Here is a 10,209-nt window from a genome sequence, read left to right as displayed (position 1 = left end):
ATATATTGATAATTTTGAAAATATAATCAAAAGGTTTCTAGACTCATGGTTACTTTAAGTGTGAAATCATCTTTAAAATTTTTCTATTACCATTTAAATCTGCTTTTATTTAGCTAACAACAGTTGATATAGACTAGGATCAATGATTATAGTCATTATTTATGATTGGCAAATTGTTATTTCTTAAATCTGAAAATAATCAAACGTAAATATATTTTTACTCTCAGGAATCTGTGCAAGTCAGTTAATAAAGCTAGGTTAAAGTTGTTCAGTCATCACCTTACCATTTTAATAGTTCTGTATTAAATATTAAGGAATAGTTTTTGTTCAGATATGTTCAATGTCTAGTATACATATAATAGAATGATGCACATATACATATATGTACACTTGTGTCTCCTCATAATAGACTTAAGAATACTTGTCATTAATATAGTTTTTTAATGTCAGTAATATACTATATAGACTTGGAACAGAAGAAAAATATATTAACAAAATCAAACCTATCCATAGACAGAAGATTTATGAAGTTATCAATGAAGTAGATTAGATTTATCATGACATAACACATTAGAATCTGTCACACAAAATCAGAGTTTTATGGTGGGTCTTCTGAGAGATAAAATCTTGACAAAATTCTTTTGTTTATGTGGAAGTTTTTGAGGTTACAGGAATTTGTTGGTCCTTTACTGTAAAAGACTCCATAAGTCCTGTTCAACCTAAGGACCTTATTAAGCTGTTCCAAAAATGTGTCTCAAGTTAGTAAAGAGAAAGCCATTGAACAGAACAAAGTACCTCAGAAATTGGGAGAATGGAAGTGCAACCAGCTAGTGAGGGATGTGTTAAGAATTCCCATAGAAGCTTTGTGCTTACTTGATTTTTATTTCATATGAGTGCATCTTCATTTCTCCTTTCTCTGCTTGTAATAAATTGCTCACTGAAGGAACTTTTAATGAAGCAGTAAGAGGAAGATTTAATTTCCTCTTACACAATCTCTACTTTTGTATCATATATATACATATATGTATATATATATGTATACAGATACATATATATGCATAACATATATAACATATATACACATATATACATATTTATGTATGTGTATATATGATATATATATATATGTATATATATCCTGTGTATATATGATATATATACATATGATGAGAGAGACACAAAGAGAGACAGAGAGACAGAGACAGGCAGGCAGAAAGAGAGAGGGAGAGAGGGAGGAAGAGAAGTAGAAAGAGGGAAAGGGATAAGGAGAGAAAGAAAGAGACAAGAGTTCACAATATACGTCTCCTCAAATATGTGAGTGGTAGATAGAAATTAATTTTAGATACTTTCCTCAACAATTGACATAGAGTCTTCCATTGAAACTGAAACTGTTACTGGTTTGAATAGACTGGCTAGATAACCAAGCCTCAGAAAAAAATATATCTTTAAATAAGTGACCTACCATTGCTACTGGACAAAAATAACCAAGTTTTGAAAACATGATATTACCTCTGTCATTTGATATATCTGAGAGTTTTCTGTTGCATGTGAGTGTTCCTTAATGACTTATATCCCTTTATGATTTTCAGGAACTCATTTTTTCTTTTGCATAAATGTAAAGTATGTCTTTCAAACTGTATTGTGTACCTTTTGCTTTTGTGAAGGTATTGTCAGTGTGAAGAAAGACAGATAAGCTAGACAGTTATTTTAAAGGAAGAAGTGACAGCCTTTTGTTCCTGAATGCCATTTGAATTCATGAGACATTTTCTGATGTGTCTATCAGCGCATGTTAGCAACACAGAACTCAGTATTTCAGAACATGCCTGCCTTTCCTATGCCCTGGTGACCTCCTGACATGGCCTTTGTGGGACTTCAAAAAATAAAATAAAATAAAATAAAGGCTCTCCACATTTTCACCTCCCTAAGGTCTGCAGTTTATAAACCCATGGAAACATAAGAAAAATCTAAGGGAATATTGAGCATTTTGCACAGTGAGTATAAAAATAAATAAGGAAAGAAAGAATATAAAGGAAAAAAGATAAAGTTATTGAAACACATTTAATTGCTTTCCACTAGGGCTTAGGCATTAATTAGGAAGCTTGTAAAAATTTACAAACATGCAAACACTGCCTGAAACCTGAAGATTACTCACAGTCCAACTCTCTAGGAGTTTAAACTTCAGCAATTAGTGAGCTGTGTGGATTAAGTAGGGTTTTTAAAATATAATTCTTTATTTGACTTCTATAATACTAATTTTCTAATGTTTTCTCCACAGTTGTTTCAAGTACAAAAATACAAAGGTAAATATCAGGTGTTATACATCAATATTATAAATATTTAAAACATCACATATTTTATTAATGATCTTATAAATATTAATACAAAAATGATACTACATAATTACTTTTATGACTCCAAGCTACCAAATTTACTTACACTCTACATAAGGAAAAAAACACAGGTATTTTACAATTTTATTTTGCTTTCATAAATGCCGTCTTTCTTATTTCATCCAGATCTAGTTCAAAATTTATGAGCATGATTATACATATATTGGCCAGACAACAAATGTTACTTGTTTGTATACTGTATTCAGCAGCTGATTGATTGGACCTGTTACTTTTATTTTCTATTTTTTGGAACTTGATACCAAAGACGAAGGATGGTTTCCCAGTAATGTGTCTTCTACCTCCACAAAGGATTGCCTCATTCTATTTTAATTCTTAAAAAATAAAATCCAGAGAAAACTAAGTTAAAATCAGTAAGTACATTTTTTTTACAGTTACATAAAAGTGTTCTGAAAGTTTACAAAGGGGACAATTATAAAATAAGATATAATGATATCTAGATATATTTAAAACTTTAATTTATGTTTAAATATTCTGTCAGTTTGTCTCTCTATAAAGAATATATGAGTGTTGTTAATTTATGAAGAAAAATTATTTCTCAGGTATGTGAAGTCTAGTTATTACAATATTTGCTTAATTAATCCAAGAGTCTTTTTACCTATCTCACCTCTCAACATAGCTGACCTGGGACTGAAGTTTCACTCTTGTCTTTTGGGACACATATTCAGCACCTGATTTCAGATATGTTTCCCAAGGAGGACTCAGTTAATTTTCAATACCATCCAGTCATCTTGAACATGTGTATATTAGTTTAGCTGTGCCTCATCAATTGAAGCTACTCTAGGTCTCTACTGGCTGAATCTGCAAGTTTATGCTTAAAAATAAATAAAGGCATATCAATACTGTATCTTCAGTCTGTAAATGTCTAAGATACAAAACACATCAGTGTTTGAATACATCTAATACACTTAAAATATTTCTACACATATGTCTTTACATGAATCAATTAATTAAATGACAAATGTTCCCATTACTTATTATAGGAGATTGACAACATAAAGAGTAAAATTAATATGGATGAAGGACATTAACATGTGTTTCATGTCTTTCAGCTTTGAATTATATAAATGTTTACTAGTAAATATCTTCTAAAATGAATCTTTTTATGAGCAGCAAAAATTTATACTGGGCTGCAATCTCAATTTTTTGTTAGATCAATTTGATAGATGTAACTTGGTGTCTTAATATTTACACATATAGATTGGTTATTGATAATTCAAAGAGACTAACATTTATCATTTTAAGTATTAATATTGTTACATATTAGGTTACTGTGATTATTTGTACTCCATATAAAGCCATATCCATGAATCTCTAGGGTCAAAAGGAAAAGAACTAAAAGGAATTTACAAACATATTTGATCAACACGACCTTGATCTCTGTCTTATTTACAGTTATCATTCCTGTGATGAAACACTGTAACCCCAGTAACCTGGGAAGGAAATGTTTAGTTTGGCTTATCCCTTCACCACAGTGTTCACATTGAAGGAAATCAGGATGGTAATTGGGGCCTTGATGAAATCAATCAGGAACTGATGTAGAGCATGGAGTGCTGTTTACTGGATTGCTCCTCATGGCTTACTCAGTATACTTTTCATAGAATCCAGGACTACCAGCACAGGGATGGCACCACCCACCATAGAAAGAACTACTCCATCAATCACTACTCAAGAAAATGCTCTACAGGCTTGCCACAGCCCTTCAAGCCAATATCATGGAGACATTCCCTCCTCCTCCTCCTCCTCCTCCTCCTCCTCCTCCTCCTCCTCCTCCTTCTTCTTCTTCTTCTTCTTCTTCTTTTTTCTTCTTCTTCTTCTCCTTCTTCTTCTTCTTCCTTCTCATCTTCCTTGTCCTTCTTCTTCCTCCTTATCCTTCTTCTTCCTCTTCTGCTTCCTCCACTTCATCTTCTTCTCCTAATCTACATGCTATCCTTCTCCCCTCTACTCCAGATCTTCTGAAAAAATGTCCATTGAACACAGCCTAACAATTTACAATAAGACTAGGCACAAACTTTCATACCAAGGCTGGGTAGGCCAACCCAGTATAAGAAAAAGGATCCTAAGAGCGCACTAAACAGTCAGGAACATCCTCACTCCCACTGTTTGGAGTTTGACCTAAACAACCATAGAATTCATGCAGAAGACACAGCACAGAGGCATGCATGTTTCCCCATTGCTGCTTCAGTCAGAAATGGGAGGCATGTTATTAATTCAGGGTTCCTCTTTTAGATGTCATTAGTTTGTGTCAAATTACCATAAAGCTATCCAGAACAATCCATTTTAACATTTCTTAATAAATAAAATTAACATAAAATAACATTTGTAGTTTTGATTTTAATGTATTGTGAATAAATTATAATATTCCTAATACATGATTGAAATTCATAATTATAAAAAACTTACATCATATAGTTTTCAATTTTCTTTTTTTGTGTGTGAGAGTGGGAGATAGAGCCTCACTATGGAAACATGGTTGGCATTGAACTCAAAATATCTGCCTGTGGCTCTCAAGTGCTTATATTAAATGTAGGCATCACTATAGCATCCCAGTGTTTCAGTTTTTCATGTTGTATAAATAAGTGATAAACACAATTTTTGAAGCTTGTCTTACTACAATATTCAGATTAAAATTCATAGAGCTGTGATTCTCAATGTGTGGGTCATGATTCCTTTGAAGTCAAACTGGAGATGCCTAAGACCATTGAAAAACCCAGATACTTATGCTATGATTCATAACATTAAAAATTATAATTATGAAGTAGCATCAAAAGTAATTTTATAATTGATGTAACCACAAAGGTAGGAACTGTATTAAAGAGTCACAGAATCAGGAAGGTTGAGAACATGCCGTTGGGAATAGTTTGTGAATCCCACACTTGTAATATTATTTTGTTTACATATTTATATCAATAACACTTGAATAATGAATGTTTACAGCAAAGTCTTATTGCAGAATATGGTATGAAGATGTTCTTTGATTAATGAATAGAGCCACCATTGTTAGATCTTGTCACTGCTTATGAATCTGCCCCTTCACTTACAAGCCAGAAGACACATTTGCTCAATTACAGCTCCCTCACTTCTAATTGTGGCATGTCACATTGATTGATTGTTGTCAATTTCTAGTAGTCAGCAGCAATGCTTCATTGTTTTATGTCATAAAATTAGTGTATACTTATTTGATTTTTCTGCCTACAATAAAACAGCTGCATAAGAATCCTGTTATTCTTAGCCTCACACAATTTAATTCATATAAAATGGTATGCACTATGTATAATCTGAACGTTAGAGTACATGCCTCTGCTCTAAGTAAGAAACAATTATTTCTGTTCCAAAGTTTGGTTCATATTTGACAGTAGGCATAATTTTTAGTGGGTTGTGCATACAGACATTGAAGGAATAAAGTTTTCTCCTTCTTTGTATATTTTGCCTTTCTACTTGAGCATTTTGAAAAATTCTAAGGTTATTAGTGTCTATGCAAAGCTCTGTGGGTTGATTACCAATTGTATAGAGAGTTGCTTGTTTTTGACAAGTTCATATAGAATTGAGCCATGAGTATGTTTATTTTGAATCTTTTAATCTTAAATTGGATGATTGTTGTACAGTAAAATACCTATAATCTATTTTGTTGTCCATGTAATCTTTATTACCTTCACTTATGAAATAGGACTATATTTTTAAAAGTTTATTCTAAAGTTAAATGATTGTAAAATTAAAACTGATCAAAATATTTCTGTATGTATATTGGGAGTTGAATAAGATTGTTATAGTACTGTCCATCACAAGCTACCTGAAATAAGTTCTCTGAATATTTGTATAGTTCAATATTTATGTTGGAAAGTTAGTATGGATTAAAAAGGCACTATACTAATATTTCAGTGTTGATTTAGACATTTTTATAATTACCCCAAAGCAGATTATAGATATTTAAAAATAAAATATATATCATCTTTTGTTAATAAAGAAATGATGAAATGATTAGAAGTTAAATTTAAAAGCATACTTCTGCTAAGTCTATGAGTGGACTGCCTACCTATATATACATTCAATTCTAGATAGAATGAAGTCTGTAGTTTCAAAGAAGAAGCTTAAACCTTAAAAAAAAGTACCCATAATAATATCTAGTGTTCTTAAGCCACTGAAAGCCAACTCTATATTAGGGAATTCTACATTTCCTAACACTGAAGAAGTATTAGATGATGTAAAATTAAAAGATATATTTTTACTGGCTATACTTTCCATTCCAGCAGATGAAATATGTACACAACAAAGCTTTAAGAAAAAGGGCTAAGAACTTGTATCTAGGTAGTTCAAAAGGCCTAAAAGTGAACCCAATACTATTGTTGTTAAAAATCGACACTGTATTAAAATGATTTTTATTAACTTACATATATAAATACATATCAGTATATCTCTCAAAAGCTGGTTTATGCAGTAAAATGAAATCAATAGAAACCAACAACTAGTCTTGCAAGTAATATGTAAGTGGAATGTTCAGTCCTGTGTCTAATATACATATCATACCACAAGCCTCAGAGATCTTTGTGACAAAGGGAACAGAGGGATTCCAAGAGTCAAATATGGTAAAGGAATCCCAGGAAACATAGTTTTCTGGATACATTAGGGGAGTTAAAAACAAAAGCTTTTAGTGATTGTTACAATATACACAAGACAATCACATGTTCAAGCCAGAAAAAGTTTTTTTTCCCTTGTCTGTACTTTCTTTTATTATCACCATAGTATTTGCATCAAGATATATAGCAGTGATAGCAGGTTTCTTTTTAAAGCTTAGTATTAAATATTAAATATCTTCCCCATTTTAATTTTACATTACTCTGCCAAGAAAAAAAATTTAAACTCAAGTTACTTGAAGCCTGGACATACTTCCATGACTAGCCGGGCTACATCAAGGCGTGGCTTTGTTTGACCAGGTTATAATTGTTTCTGAAAAGTGTGCTACAAAAACTGGATGGCCCGTTATTAGCCAGGTTACAAAGTAAGGACGGGGGTAAGGGAGGGATATTTTCTTCAAGAAAAAACAAAACAGAATTTCTGAAGAATCCCAGTTCATAATTTTTCTCCCAAAATGGCTGGAGGAATGAGCAAAATCTCAACATGAGCCCACACGTCCTATCTGTGAAGGAGCAGCAGTTGCCTTACTGAGGTGACTGCAGGGAATGCACATGGGAAGTGTACTGCCCCGAGGCTTTGACAGCTAGCTGAAGCCTCACTGGTACTGACTTCTCTAAGAGGTTTCTTCTAGAAACAGACAACTCAGACTCTTCCTCGTACGTACTTCAGGAAAGAAGTTTATTTTAAAAAGCACTTGGGAAGTTCCTCCTCCACCCCTCAGGTGGGAAGGCTCAGAGAAGGGAGTCGTCGGTACAGCCACCTTCTAGGCCATAACGAAATTCCTGAAGATTGGACACCCCATAGAAGTGGACAAAAGCTGCTGCCACCACCAGGAAGTGGAAAATCTGATGAGACTGGAACCATATGTCAAATTTTCCAGAAAAGAAGCGCTCAGGAATCCGAGCAGCATAAAGGCCAGCTCCGGTGATATACATCACAGCCATGAGGAAGAACCAGCCCATCTGGCCCACTGTGGTGGCCTTGACAAAGCCCTCAGTGATAGTAAAGTGCATGGTGGGTACAACACCACTCAAGCCAAGTCCCAGGAACACTCCTGCTCTTGTCTGCCAGTGCTTAGGAGTGGCAAACTGGTCCCACTGTGTCACAATGATGGCAGAGATGCCCAGGACACAGACGATGGAGAGGTAGATGAGCCGTGGCTGTGGGGAGCAGTAGAAGAAGTAGTAGAGCCAGGGGACGAAACTCCCCATGATCAGTAGAGCAATCCTTGAATAGTCCAGTTTGGAAAAAGTCCTAGAGACCTTTTCTGAATGACAATAGACGGTGTGGAAGAGCCAGGAGAAGCTGAGGCAAAGCACTGCGTCCAGGAAGAACATCCCAAAGACCACCTTCTCCTGTAGGGGAGCCATGAAGTACATATTTGGTCTGAGCATGGTCAAGATTCCCAGAAAGAGAAATAGCACAAAACCAAGCAGATGTGTCCAGATGTTGCCCGTTTCTGTGTGGATGCGGAAGATGCTCTTGAAGCAAGCCTGGAAGGAGGGCATAGGTGGTCTGTGGCCATGTAGCAGGTAGTCATTGTCTTTCAGCCAGTCAGGAAGCACATCATACGGGACCCTCCAGCGTCCCTCCCAGACCTTATATACGAACTCCTCCACCTTCTCCATGGCATGGTGGGCTTGCAGAGGAAGCGTCAGTACCCGCACCTCCTCCTCCTCTTCTTGTGGCACTGAGCATGTCTGTTCTTCTTCAGCCTTGGCTGGGCTCGTGGCTTCCCGCTTGCCCTTCTCCTCCAGCAGGGGTCCCAGCTCAGCCAGCTTCACTGTGTCAGCTTCTCTGTTAATAGAAGGAGCCCCATTGCCCTGTGCCACAGCAGATCCTTTGTGGGAAGACATCTGGCTGGTACTTCAGTGCCTTGAAGCTTCAGCTTGAGGAAAGGTTGGAGTCTTTCAGCCCCAGAGGGCAGAGATCTTCCTGTGATGAGGACAGGCCTGGCTGGCTGCCTCTGATGGGGGCCGCGGGCCCGGGCACTACATCCCCCGGCGCTGGAGGCGGCCTGCGGCTGAGGGGCGCCTGATCCTCAGCACCCTGCCGGCGCTGAAATGCCGAGCGCCCAGAAAAAGTTTGAGTATGTAAGGTAGTAATGAAAGTAGTGTAGGTAGATATGAATACGAAACACTAGCTTATAGTTAGCTATTGAAATTTGTTATTTTCTTTTTTTATTGGTTATTTTACGTATTTACATTTCAAATGTTGTCTCTCTTCCAGGTTTCCACTCTGCAAAACTCCCATTCCATCATCTCCTCCCCTTTGCCTCTGTGAGGGTGCTCCCCCATCCACTCCCAATACTCCACAGGACCTCTACAAAACAAACGGCCTGTCCTCCCTTTGATGCCAGAAAATGCAATCGTCTACTACATATATAGCTGGAGCCATGGATTCATCCATGTGTACTCTTTGGTTGATGGTTTAGTTCCCTGGGAGCTCTGGGTGCTCAGGTTAGTTGATATTGGTGTCCTTCCTATGGGGTTGCAATCTTCTTCAGCTTCTTCAGTCTCTCCCCTAATTCTTCCATGGGGGTCTCAAAGCTCAGTCTGATGGTTGGCTGTGAGTATCTGCATCTATATTGGTCAAGTGTTGGCAGAACCTCTCAGGGGACAGCTATATTAGGCTCCTGTCAGCAAGCACTTCTGGGCATCATCAATAGTGTCTGTCAGGGTTTGGTGTCTGCAGGTGGGATGGATCCCTAGGTGGGGTAGTTTCTGTATGGCCTTTCCTTCAGACTCTGTTCAATATTTTGTTTTTTTCACTTACTTTAGATAGGAACAATTCTAGGCTTCATAGGTTCAGGAAATTAAACAGAAATATGTAGTAGGGGATGGGGAAGTAGGGTAGCCACTAGAAAATTCCTGAAGTGAGGGAAGTAAGAGGTTCTCAGGACACAACTGGGATGCCATTAACCAAAATTTCCAACAAAGGTGAAATATAACCTGCAGATACCATCTCCAGTAGATAGGCATAGTCCCCAGTTGTGGGATGGGGCTACCCACCCAATCTTAGGGATTTGCTATTTTCATTGTGAGGGACAGTCAGTTTTCTTAATGATATGTTGACTACACTCTATCCCAAAACCAAGAGTACTTGTAAAAGTCACATTGTACTTAACTGGAAGAAGAGCAGAAGGAAGGAAGGAAGGAAGGAAGGAAGG

The 10,209-nt window shown here is 36.5% G+C and overlaps 1 pseudogene across 1 annotated transcript; it reads right to left on the bottom strand.

Annotated features, from left to right (window-relative positions):
• Positions 1-7,118: 7,118 nt before the first annotated feature.
• On the bottom strand, positions 7,119-9,110 carry LOC114618694 (annotated as a pseudogene). The gene has a single exon (XR_003710996.1). The product of XR_003710996.1 is annotated as an adiponectin receptor protein 1 pseudogene (transcript).
• Positions 9,111-10,209: the final 1,099 nt, after the last annotated feature.

The sequence above is a fragment of the Grammomys surdaster genome, unplaced genomic scaffold (genome assembly GCF_004785775.1).
Source record: "Grammomys surdaster isolate TR1022 unplaced genomic scaffold, NIH_TR_1.0 62, whole genome shotgun sequence".
NCBI lineage: Eukaryota > Metazoa > Chordata > Mammalia > Rodentia > Muridae > Grammomys > Grammomys surdaster.
The sequence above is the reverse complement of the archived record's forward strand: the minus strand, read 5'-3'. Positions and strand labels throughout refer to the sequence as shown.